We start from the raw sequence: 23,282 nt of genomic DNA on the forward strand, positions 1-23,282 counted from the left end.
CGACCTTTGCCTTCTTCCCTTGTACGTAGGAGATCCCTTTACGGGATTTGGATAAATGGTGCTTGCGGAAGAGGGCTTTATGAGTTCTTTTGGCACGGAATTTATTCTTGGATGGCTTGCGGCTTTAAAAATCTTTTTGTGAAAGCCTTTTCGATGGGTCTTGTGTGGGTCTTTACGGCTTCACCTTCCCCTCTTCAAAGTCCCGGGGAGGGGTATGAATGCCCTTTGGGAAATGTGGTGGGAAGGGGGGTTAAGGAGGCCCCCCCCTTAGAAGCTTCTAAGAAGCTTCAGCTTCTACAGAACACGTGGGGGGAGGGGTCCTGATCAGCGTGGCGGCGGACTGAAGGCCTGGCGACTGGCGGACTGGGCGGCTGCGGCGGACTGGGCGGCTGCGGCGGACTGGGCGGCTGCGGCGGACTTGGCGGCAGAGTGACCGGTGGACTGGGCGGCAGCGCCGCGCTCCACGGCGACCTCCTTCTCCTCTCAGCCGGCCTCCTCCCTTCATGTCGGCACCTCCTCCAGCTCCTCTAGCTCTCCCTCTCTCTGCACGGCCCGTCCTTCTCCCAGCTCCTCTAGCACACCCCCTTACTAGGGGGTGTTTATATAGGTATGGGGGGGTGGGGAAGAGGGCCTCCACACACGTGGAGGACTCCCCCTCATGCAGACCTGACATCACTTCCCCTTGGCCATCCCCCCCACCACTCCCTCTCCTCCAGCCATGCATCGGCTGGGGGAAGGGATAATAATAAAAAAATTTGCCTTGAATTTATCCATTTGCCCCTTCCCAAGCGGTCGTTTCCTTGCGGTCTTCACGGTCCTCAACCTCGGTCTTTAATTCACAATGCGGCGGCCTCGTGAATGGTATGGATTAAGTTACTAATAATTTACGAAGTAGGGAATACCTTTGCACAGGGTTTACATGGCGTGCGGAAAGTTAATATTTACGGTATGGGGTACGCGGAAATATTACATTCTCTCCCCCTTAGAAGAATCGAGATGTCCTCATCTCGAGATAAACTGGGGATATTGAAGATTGAGAGAGCTTTCATCCATCCAGGTAGCATCCTCTTCGGGATAATCTTTCCACTGGACGAGGTATTCTCTCAAGGTTCTAGATCTCAACTATCTCTCCCTAACATCTAAAATCTTTTCCGGTCTTAGTTCAAGGACTCCTTGACTAGGCATTACAATTTGTTGGTCATCAAGTACATGATTTGGGTTGGGTACATACTTTTTTAAGAGACTAATATGGAATACATTGTGAACTTTTAGGTTATCAGGAAGTTGCAATTTATAAGCATTGGGTCCTAGGCATTTGAGGATTTTATATGGTCCACAATACCTTGGACTTAGCTTCTTGCATTTACCTAGAGATAAAGAGCTCTTTTTTGGCCGTACACGAATGAAGACCATGTCTCCTTCTCCGAAGACCCTCTCTTGGCGTTTCACATCCGCATATGCCTTTTGTCTATCTTTGGCTGCTTATATGTCTTGTCTTATTGACCTTATTTGGTCATCCATGTCCTCCAGCATTTGTCTTGAAGCTTCCACTCTCAGGGTAGGATCAGAAAAATTTAGGGGACTTCGACAATCATGACCATACAATGCCTGGAAAGGGGTCATTTGAATGCTCTGCTGGTAAGAAGCATTGTAGGAAAATTCTACTAACGGCAAGTATTGAATCCACCTCTTCGGCTCACGACAGCAGTAAGCCCTAAGCATATCCTCAATGATTTGATTTACTCGTTCTGTTTGTCCATCCGTTTGGGGATGGTAGGCAGTGCTAAAATAGAGCTGAGTTCCAATAGCTTCAAAGATAGCTCTCCAGAAGTGTGAAGTGAAAAGAGAATCTCGATCGCTAATGATCCTTCTAGGTAGCCCATGTAGCTTGAATATTTCTTTGATAAACACTCTAGCAATGTCGGAGGCTTTATAGTTTGTCTTTACTGGAATCAGGTGTGCAACCTTAGTAAGCATGTCAACTACAACCATAATGGAGTTGTACCCTCCTTGGACTTGGGGTAATCCCACCACAAAATCCATACTGATGAATTCCCATTTCATTTGGGGAATGTCAAGTGGTTGTAATTTTCCTGGCATCATGACATGTTCAGCCTTGATACGTTGGCAAGACAAACATTCAGTGACATATTTGAGGACGTCACCTTTGAGCCTCTCCCAATGGTAGCTTTTCCTAACTGCATTAAGAGTTTTTGCATAGCCAGGATGTCCTGCGAACGGGGAGTCATGAGCTTCCCACAATATCTTCTGCTTAAGTGACTGGCTTGCTGGTATACATAGCCTTGTTCTATAGTAAATAAGTCCATTGTCAACAGAGAATTCATGATACTTGGCCTGTAACTTCAAATTCTGATCCTTGGTAGATATTTCTTTTATCATTGCTTGGTAGGCTAAGTCATGGCATGCTTCCTCTCTAGCTAGTTCGAGTATAGGGCTGCTTGGCATAGACACCTTTGTTGCCAGAGATCTGGCCGTTGATGGATTCTGCAAGATTAGGGAGTTTAGGAATGCCTTGCGACTGAGTGCATCGGCAACTACATTCTCTTTCCCTGGTCGATACTTGATTTCAAAATCATATTCCTCCAATACTTCAATCCATCGGCGTTGCCTGATGTTGAGCTCGTTCTAGGTAAAAATCCATTTGAGACTCTTATGATCGGTTACTAGAGTGAACTTATTTCCCAACAAATAGTGTCTCCAAAGCTTTAGAGCATGGATGACAGCTAATAACTCCAGATCATGAGTGGCATAATTCTTTTCGTGACTCTTCAATTTCCTTGAAGAATATGCTACTGGATGACCTTCCTGCATAAGAACACACCCCAAGGCAAGAATGCTGGCATCAGTTACTACTTTGAACTCCTTATTGAGATCAGGAAGTTTCAGAATAGGTGCTGATACTAAACATTGCTTCAATTGGTCGAAGCTATTTTGCTCGTGAGTTGACTATGTAATGGAAGTCTGCTTCTTAGTAAGTCGGTAAGAGGTGCTGCAATCAAAGAATAGTTTTTGATAAAGACCCTATACCATCCTGTCAAGCCAAGAAAACTGCGTATCTCTTTGACGGATAATGGTATTGGCCATTCAAGCACATCTCTGACTTTGGCTGGATCTACTGATATCCCTTCTGATGATACTATGAATCCTAGATATTCAATCTGACGTTTGAAGAATGCACACTTCTTCATTTTTGCATACAGCTTATGAGACCTCATTGTCTCCAAAACAATTCGTAGTTGAGGTTCATGATCTTCTTCCTGTTTAGAATATACTAAAATGTCGTCGAAGAAGACAAGCACGAAGTCATCAAGATATGGTCTAAAAATATCCTGCATTAATCTATTGAAGGTGGCAGGTGCATTTGTAAGGCCAAATGACATAACCAAGAATTCAAAGTGCCCATATCTTGTATTGAAGGCCGTTTTTGGAATGTCCTCATCCTTGATCCTGATTTGATAGTAGCCTGACCTAAGATCAATTTTGGAGAAGATCTTTGCACCTTGAAGGCGATCAAGAAGCTCATCTATTCTAGGAATAGGATACTTGTTCTTGACTGTTGATTGATTCAGCCCACGGTAATCAATACATAGTCGAAGTGTCCCATCTTTCTTCTTCTGGAATAGAACTGGAGCTCCCCATGGTGAATTGCTAGGCCGGATGTAGCCCTGATCTAACAGTTGCTTGAGTTGTTCCTTCAACTCAATAGCTTCCGGAATAGACATTCTATAAGGTCTCTTTGCAATTGGCGCAGCTCCAGGTATTAGCCTTATTTCATGATCAACTTCTCTTGGGGGTGGAAGTTCAGTTAATTCCTCAGGGAATACGTCAGCATATTCTTTTAGCCAAGAGGGTCCCTCATGAGACTCTTGCTTTTGATCTAACTTGTTGAGTTTGATCAAGTAAACAGGTAATCCTTTCCTAACCCCTTTTATGATCCGCGATACCTTGGCTAGCTGGATTCTCGGCACTCCTGCCTCACCTTGAGTCGTAACAAACTCTCTGTCAGAGTTTCGAAAGGAAACTTGACCCTTTCCACAGTGGATGTGGGCGTCATTGGGCTTAAGCCAATCCATCCCGAGTAGACACTCACGGATGCCTAAGTTCATGACTCTGAATTTGACTGAGGTTTTCTTTCCTCCCAGATAGAACTCCTCCTTAGTAGTTTGCCTAGCACAAGTTACCTCACGACCATTTGCCAATTCCACAAGTAGGGTAGGTGCTTCTACTGTGGCTATTCCTAATCTCTTAGCACATGCTGGTGAGATAAAGGAATGTGTACTGCCACAATCAATCAAGGTTTTGAAACCTTTACCTTGATAGTCCGACGGTGTTTGAATTACCGAGAACTGGCGATTCGGCCCCTTCTTGTGTAGAGCGGCATGGACCGTCGCTCTTTCGAAATCCGCTTCCATAGTCGGATCTTCCTCTTCCTCTGCTTCACATCTTTGCCTATTGGTAATGCAGGCAGCTCTTCCCCTTCCACGGGCGGCGGCTCCCTGACCGCGGCCAATACCTTGACGGTGTCCCTCGCTAAGCTTGGGGCATTGCTTTTTGAAGTGACCGAGTTCATTGCAGTGGAAACATCGGATGTTTCGGCCATTACCGTGAGTAGGAACAAAGTTGTTGACGTTATTTGTCCTTGCTTTCTTTCTTTGCCCCTGATTGTGGCCTTGAACTCTCTTAACCTGGGGTCTGAATGCTCCTCTGCTTGGGTCGCTATAAGACCAATTCTTAATACTCCTTGGTTTAGCTTGTACTTCCTGAATTATAGGGGCCGCTTGAATGAGTGCATCCTGAAGGTCTGATGGTCGCATAGATTCGAGACGGGTATTTACAGGTGGATTTAAGCCTACGCAAAACTTGGACACCTGCTGTGTCGTGTCCATTTGTGGTGCATACTTTAAGAGTGAGACAAACTTAGAGTAGTATGCGTCAAGAGTGAGTCCTAACTGTTTTAGCTCATAGAACTCATTCATTTTCTGTGTACGATATGCGGGTGGCAAATATCTCCCTTGCACGGCTTGCTTTAACTTCTCCCAGGTAACGGACCCCTCTGAAATCCCTTGATCCCTGCACCATTGTTTCCACCATAGTCTGGCTTCACCGGTGAGTTTTAATTTGGCGAGCATGGCCTGATTAGCAGGTGTAGTGCCAGCGGCTTCGAAGTAGTCCTCCATAGATTCAATCCAAATCTCGGCGTCCGACTGGACGAATCTGCCTCTCCCGTCAAACTCGGGTGGCTTTATCTGTTTGAGGAGGAACTTCTTCTCCTGGATCACAGTAGTACTTGATGTAGGGGGCGAATTTGGAACCTGTACCTGGGGTTGTGCCTGGAGTAAAAGTTTTCTTAACATTATTATATGATAATTGACATTAGCTTATCTTTAGTTCAGCTAATTCGTAACTCATGAAGCAACTTAACCTTTTGCAACAACCCTGATGCACAATCAGATAGTGATAAAAAGGAGTCCTTATTTATATTTATATGGCGTAGCCTCATACAACATCTCGAGTGATGATAATCCAATCATTACATTTAGTTTGGGGAGAACAACATTGTATTGGATTTGTCTACAGGAACGGTGTAATAGTAGGGTCTTGGGTCATGAATCTTTAAGAATCAATAATTCATCGGAAGTTCAGGATATCCTTTCCGCTGGAATCCATACTTCCCATGGCGGCCCAATACCTTAATTCTATCAGCTGGAATTACACGGGTTACTTCCTCATATACATATGAGTTTAATTCAACTATACGACCTCGAATATGCAAAGTCGAATTCACGTGAGCTTCCACAAAAATGAACAGCTTCACGACTTTCAAATATTCCAACCACTTGATCCTCTTCAGGTTGGTCTGTAGATAAGCGAACCGGTGGGCAGCTATGTAATAGATTCCTGAAGACCCAGTCCATCTTCGCTCTATATATAGAGGTGATGGATTATAAATCTGCTCCAAGATGTTCATCATTTCAATTCTCTGCCTATAATGCGGAGAATGCATTGCAGTCATGAACATGATCCGGAATACCAAAAACTTGTTCCACGCCTCGTAATTCTGCAAGACAGTATTGAAGATGAGAAAATGTTTGGACAGGAACAAATTCTTTACTTCATTTTTCAATGAAATCTTTATGAAAACAATTCCATTGTAAGTCGGCTCTGATACCAACTGTAACGTGTCCACTAGAATCCTCTAGAACACGTCTTAGCAGCCCATCGGAAAGGTTGTCTAGAAAACTCCACCCGGCACTCCCATGGAATGTTGCGGGTTTTGCAATCTAGGACTTTCCGCGTCTGCCACGTAACGGAAGTGTCCTGGCCGTTCCCACTTAGGATCGACCGGAATTGTTTGGTCATTTACTAACAGCGACTAGCATCAGACCTGATCGAACTACTTTACGCAGAAACGCCTGGTCTGAAGCGGATTCATGCTGCACTTGGTTCAAGGAGAATGGGAAACGAGAGGGATGCAAGGCTCGACCTCTCTGCCAAAAGGCATAGTCCCATTCCGTTCCCCTAAAACAACGTGAATCGGGTAATCGGTAATTCCAAGTCATCGTTCTCATTGCTTGTTTCGGTGATGTTAATCATCCTTCTGTTCGTCGAAGACTTTGAGAAAAGTTCCCGGCTAACCGGGACCACCCATCCGTAGGACGGACCCATGGTCCATCCTCCGCACTTTCCTCGGTTTGTTTTAGTTATGTAATTACCTACCACATTAGTTTGACATATACAAACAGCTTCTTTGAATTAACCCTGTTATGCACCGGTTCCTTCATGTAATCTTATCAGAGGACATAAAGAAAACAATGCCAAACAACTTCTTTATTATCATTTTATCCTTTTATCTTTGAAATACAAGGAGTTCCGCCCGTAGGCATATTCATAATCCGCCCGAAGGCTATCCAGTAATCCACCAGGGATCACTAATCCAAGTTTCCGCCCGTAGACTAGTATGCGGGCCTCGAGATCCAATCCCGAGTCACGTTAGTCTCTTGTGCAGGGCCCGGAAGGCGAGGGATTTACGGCCAGAGCCCCCTCTGGCACCCAAGTGTCCTCCTGCTCCAAGTAGAACTCAACGGAGAGACCTCTCGCGGCGGGTTCGGTCCACGTTCTCGGCGCGGCTAACAACCCCCTTGGTTAGGGTCAGGCAGGCAGTCGGGGGTAACTAAAGCTGCCTCTCCCTTCAGGCTTCAACCTGAAGTATTTAGATATATTTTCGTCCTTTAGTTCATTGAGCAAACAATGCAAACAGTGCTTTCCAAACTGTTACAAGCACAATCAATTTCCAATGATCGTTTAGCTGGCAAACTGTTAAGGAGTGACTCCTTTTCTCCGAATGCAACCTGCATTCGATCCGGAATCAATTGCAACTTGGCAAGATTCCTATCATTCTTGGGTTAGGGTCATACCCTACCAATACTTTAGGTCTTGTTGTGGTAGATTCCAGCGACCATGTCGCTTTAGTTTATTGTCTGGTCATTTGCTTCAAGGCAAATACCTACTTTCCTTTTCCTTGGCAATTATTCCCCAAGAAAAGTGAGTAACAGGATGATTACTCATCCTCTTGTAAGTTAAATTCTTTCAATAACTTGCCAACCTCATTTCGAGAGATGACAAAACTCTCTTGTGGACAAATCTCAAGTCTATACGATGTTGCAACCTTTTTGCACATGTGTTGCATCATTCCACGGGATCATTCCACCCATTGAATGGCGTCCTCCGGCCACGGAAATTCCTCTAGCCGAGTAGCAGGGTTTAGGGTATCCTCCAACCCATTCCTAATTATATTGGTCCACGGTCCTAGAAATTTGCAACTCCGTCGGAGTTTCATCATTAGAACGAATGATCCTTAGGATAAAACCTTAGATCATTTTATGCCTGAACATTCAATTGATTCGACATTTCGTGAACGTGTGTAAGATCTTTGGGTTTGCGGTTTTAGACTTGGCAACAAGTGTAAAACTAGGTCGAAATCTTATTGCACTTGAGCCATGCCCATATGAATCCTTTGTGTTTTAGGTTACTTAGACAACTCAATATACTTGTATTGCGACAAGGATGAACCTTCTAAAGGTAATAAACTACATCTAATGGAGAACAATAGTTACAACTACACCAATATGCGTAAACATGTGATTTATTGCTTTTACGCATCACATGGTTTATGATAATTTTATCTTTTCTTGGTGTAGCAAAAATGCATGATAATCTGGATATTAACTTTTCCTAAGACCTATTAATCATGCCTACAACCTTGTAGTCTATACTTTCGAATCTTATGCTTTGACGAACCATGCAACCTTTCCTAAATGCGGCTTCTGATGAATGACGTTTCCGCATGATGACTATGTAATACGCAACATTCTCCTAGCTACAATGTAGTTGACGAAGTTTATACCAAACTAAAGCTAGTGTTAATTCATTCCATTTTACATGCTATTTGCAAGTCCATAAGATCATTTCCGTACTCTATTATTTCTTTTCGGATAATATCTTATGGTGTTAACCTTGCCTCATGAAATCATTACGAGGAGGATGTTGCCTAACATGCGGCACACACTTATTCCTACCATGTTTAGGACGAAAGAGAATGCACTTATAAATTCCATTTCTTTGCCCTAAGTTTAGACTCATTACTTTGATAATGTACCAAAGAAGCTACATGCAACTAGTCTTCTAAGGTGGATAACTCGTTCAAATTCATGGCATATTTCAATCTTGCCTAATGTTTCAAGAGATACTTTACCAAATGTTTTTTTTTTTTCCAATTTCCACATGCATTAAAATTAAGCGTAAAGATGCAATCTCCCTTATGAACTAAGCGCGCCTAATCACTTCTTTATGCGAAAACAAATCGAAAGAACCTGGACTTGAGGGGTCGGGGAGATATCCACTTGTATACTCGGAGATGAACCTCCCGTAGTCGCATCTTGTGTCCTTTTTGGGGCCATCGTAGGCGTGGTCTCGGCTTCTGGTTAGCTTTTGCGGCCTACGAATAGACTTGCCTTGGCATGCAACCTCCCGACCTTTGCCTTCTTCCCTTGTACGTAGGAGATCCCTTTACGGGATTTGGATAAATGGTGCTTGCGGAAGAGGGCTTTATGAGTTCTTTTGGCACGGAATTTATTCTTGGATGGCTTGCGGCTTTAAAAATCTTTTTGCGAAAGCCTTTTCGATGGGTCTTGTGTGGGTCTTTACGGCTTCACCTTCCCCTCTTCAAAGTCCCAGGGAGGGGTATGAATGCCCTTTGGGAAATGTGGTGGGAAGGGGGCTTAAGGAGGCCCCCCCCTTAGAAGCTTCTAAGAAGCTTCACCTTCTACAGAACACGTGGGGGGGGGGGGGGGTCGTGATCAGCGTGGCGGTGGACTGAAGGCCTGGCGACTGGCGGACTGGGCGGCTGCGGCGGACTGGGCAGCAGAGCGACCGCTGGACTGGGCGGCAGCGCGGCGCTCCACGGCGACCTCCTTCTCCTCTCAGCCGGCCTCCTCCCTTCACGTCGGCACCTCCTCCAGCTCCTCTAGCTCTCCCTCTCTCTGCACGGCCCGTCCTTCTCCCAGCTCCTCTAGCACACCCCCTTACTAGGGGGTGTTTATATAGGTATGGGGGGGTGGGGAAGAGGGCCTCCACACACGTGGAGGACTCCCCCTCATGCAGACCTGACATCACTTCCCCTTGGCCATCGCCCCCCCACTCCCTCTCCTCCAGCCATGCATCGGCTGGGGGAAGGGATAATAATAAAAAAATTTGCCTTGAATTTATCCATTTGCCCCTTCCCAAGCGGTCGTTTCCTTGCAGTCTTCACGGTCCTCAACCTCGGTCTTTAATTCACAATGCGGCGGCCTCGTGAATGGTATGGATTAAGTTACTAATAATTTACGAAGTAGGGAATACCTTTGCACAGGGTTTACACGGCGTGCGGAAAGTTAATATTTACGGTATGGGGTACGCGGAAATATTACAATACCAGCTACTCATCTCATCAAAAACAACATCTCTGCTCACTGTAAACTTACGAGTAGAAGGGTTATAGCATCTATACCCTTTTTGCTGCAGAGAGTAACCAATGAAGATGCACTTCTCAGCTTTTGGATCCAACTTGGATCTCAACTCATCTGGCACATGTACATAGGCAATGCAACCAAAAATTTTCAAATGAGAAATATCTGGTTTCCTACCAGTATACCTCTCCTCTGGAGTCATTCCATGTATTGCTGCAGCGGGAGTCCTGTTCATTATGTAGATTGCTGTAGAAACTGCTTCAGCCCAATAAAAATCAGGTAAGTCTTTTTCATTGAGCATGGCACAAGATACCTCTCCAATATGCCTGTTTTTCCTTTCTACAATTCCATTTTATTGTGGTGTATGACTGCATGAATATTGCTGCTTTATGCCATGCTCCTGTAGGAACCTTGCAAACTCATTTGAGAGGTACTCTCCCCCTCCATGTGACCTTAGGCATTTTATCTGCAGGCCTGTTTCTTTTTAAACCATCGCTTTAAGAGTTTTGAAATGCCCAAAAACTTCACTTTTCTTTTTCATAAAATACACCCAAACTTTTCTGCTATAGTCATCAATAAAATTGACAAAATAATGACAGCCTCCAAGAGATGCAGCTTTAGTTGTCCACACATCAGAGTGGATTAATTCCAATGGCTTCTTACTCTCTTGAACATGTCTAGGAAATGGTTTCCTTGCCTGTTTTCCAAATTGACAGGCTTCACATACCTTATGCATTTCTGCAACCTTGAATTTCGGCAAACCTGCAACAATATTTTGGGCCTGCATTGATTTAAGTCGCTGTACATTAACATGACCAATGCGTTTATGCCAGATATCAATATCTGCAACTACACCGGTCCCATGTGCAAACATTGCTGCACTCAATTCAGACATGTCTGCATCCAACGTAAACATTCTGCCCTTCAGTGGAAGATGATGATTTGGTTTCCGTAACCTTGAATGGTCTAGGAAAGGATTATGCACAGTTCCAAACATCCATTTTTGTCCGTGAAAGATTTCCTGATTTTGAGGAGTTGATTGCTCTTCTAATTTCTGAGGAGCAGAGAAATGGTGGTGCATCTTCTTTAGGAGGAACTTCAAAAGAAGTTGTCTTCTACTCAAATGCTGGAAGAGGTAGAGGCAGAGCTAGAGGAGGCCGATTTGGAGGCCGTGGCAGAAATCAGAATATGCAGCAAACTTAAGAAAACCAGTCCTATGGAGGAGGACGTGGTAACTCTAGAGGCAGGGGGAGCCAAAGAGGTCGTGGTGGATGGCAAAGAGGCCAAAATGCAAACAGTAATGTTGAATGCTACTACTGTGGTAAAATGGGTCATATGGCTAAAGACTGCTATAAAAAGCAGAATGACATCATGAATGGAAAACTGCAACAAGGGAATTATGCATCTTCTAGTAGACAGGGTGATGACAGAAATGAGCACTTGTTTATGGTGCAGCACATGAACAATTCTGTGACAAGTGCAGAAGAAAGCAATGATGTATGGTATGTTGACTCAGGTGCATCAAACCACATGACAGGTCATGCAGAATGGATGGAGGATGCAAGAAAAATGGAAAAACTAGGATTTGTGGAGACTGGTGATGATACTGCACATCCTATTGTGCAGATTGGAAAAATTCCCTTGTCTATGCAGGATGGGAAAAAGAAATACCTGTCCGATGTATTTCATGTCCCGAATATCACCAAGAATCTGGTTTCTGTCGGTCAAATGGTTGAGCAGGGCTTGCAGGTCATATTTAATCCTCATGGATGCTTTGTTGAGGATATGAAAAATAAAGGTCGCTTGATAGCAAAAGGCCTTCACCTTCATGTGGTAGTCGTTGATGCTCATACTTTCTCTTTGTACATTATGCAACTCTTCCTTGAGCTGCATTTTCCTGGCTTGCGTATTTGTGCTATACATTTTTGACAAAGTATCCCATGCCTCCTTTGGCGTACTTGCATCCTGAATATGCACAATCATCGAGTCTGAAATACTGATAGATAGCCAATACATAACTTTCCTGGCTCTCTCATGCCATGTTTTGAATGCCTGCATTTGCTGTTGATTGGGAACATCAGGAAGAACTGGTTCTTCTTCATTTCTTGCAACAAATTTCCAATATCATTTTCCCATAAGGAAATTCGTCATTCTAAACTTCCATGCTTGGAAGTTGTTCTTGTCAAGCTTTTCAGTGACAATCTGTGAAAGAGAATCAGATGCCATTACAGAAGACTCTAAAAAATTCTGTCACTGTAAAAACCACAGCTTCACCCTCACAAGGGAAAATCTGCAAAACTGGCGAAAGTGGTATTTGACCACACAGTCACTTCCTAGTGACGATTTTGCATCAACAGGCAACAAGGATGATTCTGTAACTCCCAATGTCTCTGCGCACAAGCATACAATGCAATTTTTACAGTAACTATTCACCGACCTGTAGAACAGTGGCTGCATAGCATAAAACTGGGCCTTTTCCTGAGTGCGTGCAGAAAACTTCCGCCTCCAAAACAGGCCCCGAAATGGCCTCAAATAAAAAAAACCAGGTCGCCAAGGGCTAAAGCCCTTACCCGCAGCATATACTGCCCTCTTGCTTCACTGCGAAGGGCGTCTCAACCTGAGACAATGCACTCCTGCACTTTTCGGCTGTGCTACCTACAAAGATCTGCTCCCAAAATAGAAAATGAAAGCAACACTGCTCCTCTTACCAGAACACCGCGAGCTTGGCTTGCTTTCTTGAGCTCCTTACCATGAACAAGGCTCTAATACCATGTCAAGATTGTGGGAGAGAAGGAAGGAGTCTCACTTGAAGCTTTCTTGCTTTCACAATGGGGGAATACACACAGAGGTGGAGGCTGAAAACAGTTTTCCTCTTCTTAGTTGTGTAAGCCAAAAGAACTCAAGTACAAAGAAATAGAAGAACCCTATATATGGGTCTCAAACCAAACTCAACTAGCTAAGGTGGCATACTAATTGAGCCACGAACTAGAGTAGATAAGGATAGCTATCATGTAGCTATTATTCATGGGCGGTGTACCAACCGCGTCTGCAACTGACAAGTCGGTGACATAAATACACAACGGTCACCTTGGCGTATCACGAGTGGAGCTCGATATCTCAACATATCTGCCTACCAGTATGCTCACGATACAAATCCACCCTCTTGTGTATCCTGTCCATACGCGATGGATGTTCTTCTTGGAGCGCTTCATGAAAACCCTGAAAGGCTTTGTGCGACAACGAGCTCGGCCAGAAGGTAGCATGGCTGAAGGTTGGTTGGTCTCTGAGGTGCTAGTGCATATTTCACAATGGCTACCAATGGTGGATCCAGATAACAAAATGCTATGGTTGCTGAAGGATGATGATAGACTAACTGGAGATGTGGTGGTTGGAAATGGGGTAGAAAAAAGAATGGATGCCTTAATGGAGGAGAAGGTGAATCGCTTTTGTATGTTGCAACATGCCTCTATGGAGACGTAGCTCGCCAATTACAGATCACTAGGCAAGATCAAGAGGAAGCACGATCTAAATTTCGATGTAGTACGCATCATCGACTGATTCATTATCCCGAGGGCATGGAGGAGATGCCACGGTTCATTTAATGCGATGGTTGCATGGAGCTTTGACCCAGCGTCTCACAAAGGGATAGAGGTCTCAATGGAGGAGTGGGAATTCTCGGGGGGATGTAGTCCAAAGGTGATGAGGTGTTTAGGATTTGTCGTATCTATATTTTATATGCGACATCTAATTTGAGTGTTTCAATGTACAGTACAAAAAATATAGTGCAGCGTGGTCGCGGACGACATTTTCACATGGAGCGTATTGACAAAATGCGCTCCACAATGGAGTGTGGTAGTATCATGGCAAGGTTCGAGCAAGAGAGCCGGCAACGAGCAATGGATCCAAACACGATTCTAGATGAGAGAGTATTTTGGAAACTTGCAAAGTATTATTAGGGTGGATTACTGTAGCTTCTCCATGATACTATTTGATGTGCAGTGGTTCAAAGTGGTACTTGGAGGAGCTGGAGCAACAGTTCGACGAGGTCCATCTGGATTTCTCAAAATAGATTCCGGAAAAAAATGGACGGATTTGTGTGACACCTTTGTGTTGCCGGCCCATTGTGAACAGGTGCATGGACTCATTTGTTTATTAATTGTATTACAACATGGTACATGTCACAATAGTTAAAACTCTCTTGTACGTATTTGTGAACAGGTAATCTTCTATCCAAACCCCCGACAACCTCGATGTTGGTATGTTATACCTTCAACTCCCCAAAATGCGAGAGTATATGATCAAAGCGATATTCTGAGCATAGATGAAGACAATATGAAAATAGAGAGCTCAATATTGCAAGGGGTGGAGACCATCAAAAGCTTGGAGCCAGCATCAGCTAACAATGATGGAAATAGAGGAGTCCAAGAATTCTTTGAGAACGAGGTGGACTCATCCTTTTGTGGTGACATGTCTATCGACCTTTCATTGTATGTAGAGTTGTGTCAGGAGATTTGACATGGGACCATAGGATACTTCATACTTGGAGCATCCACTTACTCAATTCGTTGACCAATCGCTTATAAGGGTACATAAGATATGAATTTTAAGTGAGATTCTTTTTTTAGGATTTATTTTACTATGCTTTGTATGATTTAAACTAATTATTATAACATCATTTTTTGTCTGTGCAGGTGACATTTTCAGGATGAGTCAAGGGATGAGCGATGAGGAGTTATAGGATATCTTCACGTGCATGTCTCTAGACCAGATTGCGAGATTCAGAGACATGACAGACCAGGTCCCAGGCCGCTCTATTAGACCTACTTCAGCGTGATCAAATGCTTCATCTCAGACGAGCTCGATGCTTCAGGCTTGGGCCAGAGGGAGGGAGTGCTTCAAGGTCAGAGGGATGCTGTAGAGATACGGAGGCAGTGAGCCCGCAGTCGACATGGGATACAGGTGCGAATCCTCGCTCTAGTGGTGGTTCCAGGGAGCGTGGCTCAGCCTCAGGTGGATGCTGTGGAGGCACGGACGCGGTGTCTCCATCTCATCATTCAGCTAGAGTTTCGTCACCTCCAAGATTTGTCACACCTGTGGGGACGTCTATTCCAGTTACTCCGGCTTTTGCTCAACCGTCTGCAGGGTGGCACCCCTATGGATGCCACTCCAATAGATATTACCCCGGTCGATACACTGGATGCACAGGGGTCTCCTGGATATTACCAGGAGCGTGGACGCAGATAGAAGAGGACCCATCTTAGGCATACCCCACGGGGATATGCATATCTCGTTGATGACAGGTCAGGAGTCATCATCACGAATGATGAGGGGAGGAGGGTGATGGCTCGCATGAGAGAGTTGTGCCAACAAGTTTTTCGGCACAACGTCTTAGATCATTGGAAGAACATATCGGAGGGGAGCAAGGACTACATAGTAGCATCCTTGTATGAGGAGTTTCTGGTTCTAGCCTCAGTAGATAGATTTTCTACGGCCTCGATGATGGATTGCATGCGTGCATATATGTTCACACAGACGATTCAACGCATGCAAGGCAATCAAGAGTGGGGCTACAAAGCTCGAGTGGTTAGACACGGACGATTGGCACCGATTGAGGGAGGAGGCTATAGATTCTCCAGGACATTGGAGTCAGTAGCACGAGGTGGCGAGGGCACGACTCGAGGCCGGAGTGGTCCATCATCTTGGGAGTGGCGGCCACAGGACATATTTGGAGGACTTTGTAAGTTTTTCTTTTGTTTTGCTTGTTTATTTTTTTGCAATATCCTTTGTACTGACAATCATGTTTCTAACAGTTAGCATTTTGTTTTCTTTGTAGCACTCCATTACAAATCATGATCCGATCGGCCTTAAGACTCGATATGCAGAGAGGCACGGTGTCACTTCATTGATCAACTGATTGTATAGACGCGGCGGCCTTGTAAGTCACTCATCTTTCTTGTCTGTAGTTACCATGTTTAATTAGAATGCATTATTGTATGGTGGACTGATGTATTGTTGTTTCTTTTTTTGCAGATTCCGTTTGATGCTCCTTTGTGGCGAGATGAGCTTTCGGATGGCGAGGATATGTAGCTCGCCCTTGGATCCTTGGAGCTCACACACCTTTATTTTTTGGTTGCATGATCTGTGTAGACATTTTCTATGTATTAGTGATATCTTGTTATGATTGTACCAATCACTTATTATGCAATCATGTATTTATTTCATGTATCAGTGTTATGATTTCAGTATACTTTGTTTTTGTTTGCACGAGCATTGTACACAGTGTAGAAACTATTTTGTATGGCTAAAATAAAGCACACAGTGCTATATGTGGCAGGGCTACACAAATTTTTTTTTCATGTTACCGTCGCTATTAGCATCGCAAATTTACTGCTCGCGTCGTTATTGGCGTCGTCATTTTCATCGCAAAACGTCGCTATCAGCGTCGGTTAGATACCGACACTGATAGCGATTGTTCTATGGCGTTGCCAATAACGATGCTTTTTGTGACGACGCGGAAAATTTTTGTTATTTACATTTTCGTCACTTTTAACGTTAGTATAAGGCCTATATCTTGTAGTGAGATTTTTTTTAAAAAGGGGAAGAGACCAATATGTTTAGCTAACTATGCTTTAAAAATATTTATGAAATTATGGCTATTATGTCTAAGGTAGCTAAGAAGATAGTATATTGTTTTCCCTACATCTAACATCCCTCATGTTGTGTCAGGCTTGTGACCCATTGTATTGGCCCTAACAATGCAAAACATACCCTTGTGTATTTTTCTACATATGTGACACCTTTTTTCTTGTCTCTTCTCCAAAATCATCTCATGTTCTCCATCATTTATAGTATTAATTTCTATGTAACTTATTTGCAAAGTAGGTGCATGCACATTATAGCATTATCATTAAGGGTCTTTATATATACATCCAAATAACTTCATTTATACATAAAATACAATGCCCTTGACCTTATACAACCCATCATATGTCAAATTGTTTACTCATAACTCCTTCAAACCAATGGAAGTTTACAATAAAATAAATATAGAGCAAATGCTTTGTCAATCAATCTCAATTACTCTGTGTGTGTGTGTGCCCGCGCGTGTGTGTATGTGCATGTGCGTGCATGTACGCGTGCACGTGCGCATGAGCACGCACGCTCTATTCTATGACATTCTATTACTAAAAGTGTAAAGCAACTCATCCTTGCAAATCTCTCTACTCTACCAAATCCTTCTTCCCTTGTGATTGTAGGTCATCAAAAGGCTAAGAGTGTCATCAACCCTTGTACATCTTATTTGCCTACACATCATCCTCACCAAGCCAATCCATGCTTTGTGAGTTTCATTATACCTTGGGATCCAGAGGGGAAATTCAATACATCAAACCCCTTATTGGGAACATGTGGAGAGAGAGAGAGAGAGAGAGAGAGAGAGAGTGTGTGTGTGTGTGTGTGTGTAGCATGTGCATGTATGCATCCACGCCAACTGATATAATAGCATTGTGTATTAACGAATACATAATATAGCAACAATGACTAGATTAACCTAATAAGTCTCGACACCATTCTTACTCAAATCTCCAACTTAGAATTATCAAAGATATTATTTAAATTAAACTATATATCAGTAAGATGCACACAAACAAGAACAAAGAGTAGTAGGCTATGTCCCATGAGCTTTTGGAGGATTTGTAGCAATGTGTTTTTTGAAGCGTCTTTGAATCACTTCAATCATGTATTGTTGAGGAGAGATTGATATTAGCTATATACATGGAAGTTTGTGTGATGGTTGCCATTTTGATGCTTAGAGGGCCAAATAATGGTCAAATTTTCTACTATACTAAAAGAAGCATCTCCATCTTCAACATTATAGGCTTGCAATAGGGAAAGGATCCCCATAACCAGGACGAGGTGGAACAATCATCTTTACAATCAACCACATGATGAGATACATTCTAGTGATAATATAGAGATTTAGAGAACATTGAATCATGAATTGCCTAGTCATGAGGATGTTTAGCCATATAGTGAGGACAACACATGCAAATTTCCTTAACAAAGTTTGGCTAAAAAATTTCCACCTTATTAATGTTCTACACTATGAGGCAATTTGTGGTTTTGAAGTATGAAAATATTGCACTGAGAATGTGGTTAAGGCAAATATCAACATGTATGAGGCATGTTGAATGGCCTAAGGTGGAGGTTCTAGAGTGTAGATATGTCTGCATGTTGCAATGATTCGTGAAGCATGGGTTGATACAATGAATAATGCATATGCCAAGATGTGGCATCTTATTATTTGGGCTATGATTCAACTGTATCATATCAATTGGAAGGATAGATCTTTGTCTCAAAATGCTAAAAAAGAACTAAGTAACGTGAACTCTTATAAAATATGCATGTAAGAGGCAAGATATCATATTGTCCTAATTTTGTTGTTTGGGGTCGATGTAGAGAGTAAGCACCATTTGATGGTTCTATTAAATAACTCTATCAATCTTATCATTTGTCTTGATCGTATGGGGATGCAGATACTAGTTGAAACCTAAAATAATTGATGGGAATCTTGAGTACTTTAGATGTCGATCTCAAAAGATCTACTTTGGGAATGCATGTCTCAACACTAGTTCTTAAGGAAAGAATTTGGCACTTATTGTTGCTGCTAGATCTAGGACTGCTGCCTCCATATAATTTACTTCAGTGAGCCAGATACTTGGTCATCACTAGGGGATTGCTATAATTTTGCTTATAATAATAGTGAGTGACTATATTGGAGCTATAGTTATGCATGTTCAAGAGGGAATTTTCCATAGCAATGTCTAATTGACACTCACTATCCCTAGATTGTGATTGTAAGAGGCATGTAGCAAACAACTTTCATGGAGACAACTCTCTCTCTGTTAGCTTTCCATTTGCCTCAAAAGTGTTAGAGAGTCCACTTAGTTCTTCTGAAATATCCAACTTGCTTCCAACATCTATGGTAAATTATTTGCAAGATACTACTCCCTTTGCATCCAAGATCAAAAGACACATTGTCAAATAATATTATTCAATATCAAGAAGCCAATGTTATGCATAAAGGAAGACAAGCATTTAAATGCTTGGATGGGTGGATATAGATAGAGGGAAAGCCATTGGCTTGCTTTTGCTACTCTAAAGACTACGATAGGACCTTCCACTGATATTGAAAGGATAGCTCCTAGAACTACAAATCACCCTTTAGGCATGAGATGGCCTTAAGTATTTGGGATTACAGAGAAGGATTCATGTATAGCTTGAGATACAAAGGCTCCTCCAATTCTTCCAAGTCATCCAAGTTCAAACGACAACCCTCATTATTCTTTGGGTGGCTAACAAATGCATATCAAAGTAATATCCATCTTGTTCCACTTGTAAAAAGCCCTTTCTCCCCAACCCTAGAGCCCAAAGAAAACATTCATACTACTTTTTATTTTTTTCCTTTCAACATTGATTCCAAGTTCAATTGTAGTTTATGTTCTTCCTATCATCTAATGCTTTAACATGTCCTTGAGATATTGAGTAATATCCCTACTATGAGATAACCACCCACTATTGTCTTGAATCACTCATCCTCTATTCTAAGTTCCCATAACTAGAGATCTTTGAAAAGAAACTCCTACAATTTCTCCAATGATACAAACTTGTTTAAATTTCAAGCTTTTCAAGGTCATGCACCTAGTCACAAGTTGGTCCAAAGCCTGAAAGTCCACTTCCTCCTGAACAATTTCAAGATTCATGGATACAAGAGAAGTACATGTTGCCTAAGAATTGGGCTACAAATGAGCCAAACAAATCATCCACTTTATTCTCAAGAAAATCAATGCATTGCAAGTTCTCACAATAAATGTGAGTCCATTAGAGTTAAAATCTTTGCACATAATCAAGGCTAAACTCTAAAAGTTTATTAGGACCTAACATGGGCCCAACACTGGATCTATGGCACTAGCCGGGCCTCTACTACACACTTAAACTACCCCTCATGGCCTCACGGCCAGGAGTGTCTAACGGGTATACTACCCTAATATCTAATGTAGAACTTTGCATTTGTATGGATTGTAATCCAATAGATAACCCTTCCCATATTCCTCAGAGGGAGTCCCTACACATATTGGTGTAATATACCATGTAAGCACAAACAAAGGGAGCACCTCTTGACTGATTGCCACGGCCCCACTATGGCTCTCCTCCTACACCTCGGGGCTGTTGAGATATCGAGCTCCACTCGTGATACGCCAGGGTGACCATTGTGTATTTATGTCACCGACTTGTCAGTTGCAGATGCGGTTGGTACACCGCCCATGAATAATAGCCACATGATAGCTATCCTTATCTACTCTAGTTCGTGGCTCAGTTAGTATGCCACCTTAGTTAGTTGAGTTTGGTTTGAGACCCATATAGAGGGTTCTTCTATTTCTTTGTACTTGAGTTCTTTTGGCTTACACAACTAAGAAGAGGAAAACTGTTTTCAGCCTCCACCCTTGTGTGTCTTCCCCCATTGTGCAAGCAAGAAAGCTTCAAGCGAGACTCCTTCCTTCTCTCCCACAATCTTGACATGGTATCAGAGCCTTGTTCGTGGTAAGGAGCTCAAGAAAGCAAGCCAAGCTCGCGGTGTTCTGGTAAGAGGAGCAGTGTTGCTTTCATTTTCTGTTTTGGGAGCAGATCTGTGCAGGCAGCACAACCGGAAATTGCAGGAGTGCATTGTCTCAGGTTGAGACGCCCTTCGCGGTGAAGCAAGAGGGTAGTATATACTGCGGGATAGGGCTTTAGCCCTTGGCGACCCTGTTTTTTTGATTTGAGGCCATTTCGGGGCCTGTTTTGGAGGCGGAAGTTTTCTGCACGCACTCAGAAGAAAGCCCTGTTTTATGCTTTGCAACCACTGCTCTACAGGTTGGTGAAAAGTTACCACAGAAATTGCATCGTATGCTTGTGTGCAAAGACATTGAGTTACAGAATCATCCTTGGTTCCTGTTTATGCAAAATCGTCACTAGGAAGTGACTGTGTGGTCAAATACCACTTTCGCCAGTTTTACAGTTTTTCCCTTGTGAGGGTGAAGCTGTGGTTTTTGCAGTGACAGAATTTTTTGCAGTCTTCTGTAATGGCATCTGATTCTCTTTCCCAGATTGTCACTGAAAAACTTGACAAGAACAACTTCCAAGCATGGAAGTTTAGAATGACGAATTTCCTTATGGGAAAAGGATATTGGGAATTTGTTGCAGGAAATGAAGAAGAACCAATTCTTCCTGATGTTCCCAATCAACAGCAAATGCAGGCATTCAAAGCATGGCATGAGAGAGCCAGGAAAGTTATGTACTGGCTGTCTATCAGTATTTCGGACTCTATGATTGTGCATATTCAGGATGCAAGTACGCCAAAGGAGGCATGGGATACTTTGTCAAAAATGTATAGCACAAATACGCAAGCCAGGAAAATGCAGCTCAAGCAAGAGTTGCATAATGTGCAGAGAGAAAGTATGAGCATCAACGACTACCACATGAAGGTGAAGAAGATTGCAGATGCACTTGCTTCCATTGGGTCGCCAGTGGAAGATGATGATTTAGTTTCCGTGACCTTGAATGGTCTAGGAAAGGATTATGCACAGTTTCGGACATCCATTTCAGTTCGTGAAAGATTTCCTGATTTTGAGGAGTTGATTGCTCTTCTAATTTCTGAGGAGCAGAGAAATGGTGGTGCATCTTCTTCAGGAGGAACTTCAAAAGAAGCTGTCTTCTACTCAAATGCTGGAAGAGGTAGAGGCAGAGGTAGAGGAGGCCGATTTGGAGGCCGTGGTAGAAATCAGAGTATGCAGCAAACTCAAGAAAACCAGTCCTATGGAGGAGGACGTGGTAACTCTAGAGGCAGGGGGAGCCAAAGAGGTCGTGGTGGATGGCAAAGAGGCCAAAATGCAAACAGTAATGTTGAATGCTACTATTGTGGTAAAATGGGTCATATGGCTAAAGACTGCTATAAAAAGCAGAATGACATCATGAATGGAAAACTGCAACAAGGGAATTATGCATCTTCTAGCAGACAGGGTGATGACAGAAATGAGCATTTGTTCATGGTGCAGCACATGAACAATTCTGTGACAAGTGCAAAAGAAAAAAATGATGTATGGTATGTTGACTCAGGTGCATCAAACCACATGACAGGTCATGCAGAATGGATGGAGGATGCAAGGGAAATGGAAAAACCAGGATTTGTGGAGACTGGTGATGATACTGCACATCCTATTGTGCAGATTGGAAAAATTCCATTGTCTATGCAGGATGGAAAAAAGAAATACTTGTCCGATGTATTTCATGTCCCGAATATCACCAAGAATCTGGTTTCTGTCGGTCAAATGGTTGAGCAGGGCTTGCAGGTCATATTTAATCCTCATGGATGCTTTGTTGAGGATATGAAAAATAAAGGTCGCTTGATAGCAAAAGGAAAGAAGAAGGGCAGAATGTTTACACTGGATGCAGACATGTCTGAATTGAGTGCAGCAATGTTTGCACATGGGACCGGTGTAGTTGCAGATATTGATATCTGGCATAAACGCATTGGTCATGTTAATGTACAGCGACTTAAATCAATGCAGGCCCAAAATATTGTTGCAGGTTTGCCAAAATTCAAGGTTGCAGAAATGCATAAGGTATGTGAAGCCTGTCAGTTTGGAAAACAGGCAAGGAAACCATTTCCTAGACATGTTCAAGAGAGTAAGAAGCCATTGGAATTAATCCACTCTGATGTGTGGACTACGAAAGCTGCATCTCTTGGAGGCTGTCATTATTTTGTCACGTTTATTGATGACTATAGCAGAAAAGTTTGGGTGTATTTTATGAAAAAGAAAAGTGAAGTGTTTGGGCATTTCAAAACCCTTAAAGCTATGGCTGAAAAAGAAACAGGTCTGCAAATAAAATGCCTAAGGTCAGATGGAGGGGGAGAGTACCTCTCAAATGAGTTTGCAAAGTTCTTGCAGGAGCATGGCATAAAGCAGCAATATTCATGCAGTTATACCCCACAACAAAATGGAATTGCAGAAAGGAAAAACAGGCATATTGGAGAGGTATCTCGTGCCATGCTCAATGAAAAAGACTTGCCAGATTTTTATTGGGCTGAAGCAGTTGCTACAGCAGTCTATATAATGAACAGGACTCCCACTGCAGCAATACATGGGATGACTCCAGAGGAGAGGTATACTGGTAGGAAACCAGATATTTCTCATTTGAAAATTTTTGGTTGCATTGCCT

This window comes from Lygodium microphyllum, chromosome 7 (assembly GCF_053477565.2).
Source record: "Lygodium microphyllum isolate KBCC chromosome 7, Lygodium_microphyllum_v1.1.10, whole genome shotgun sequence".
Lineage (NCBI taxonomy): Eukaryota > Viridiplantae > Streptophyta > Polypodiopsida > Schizaeales > Lygodiaceae > Lygodium > Lygodium microphyllum.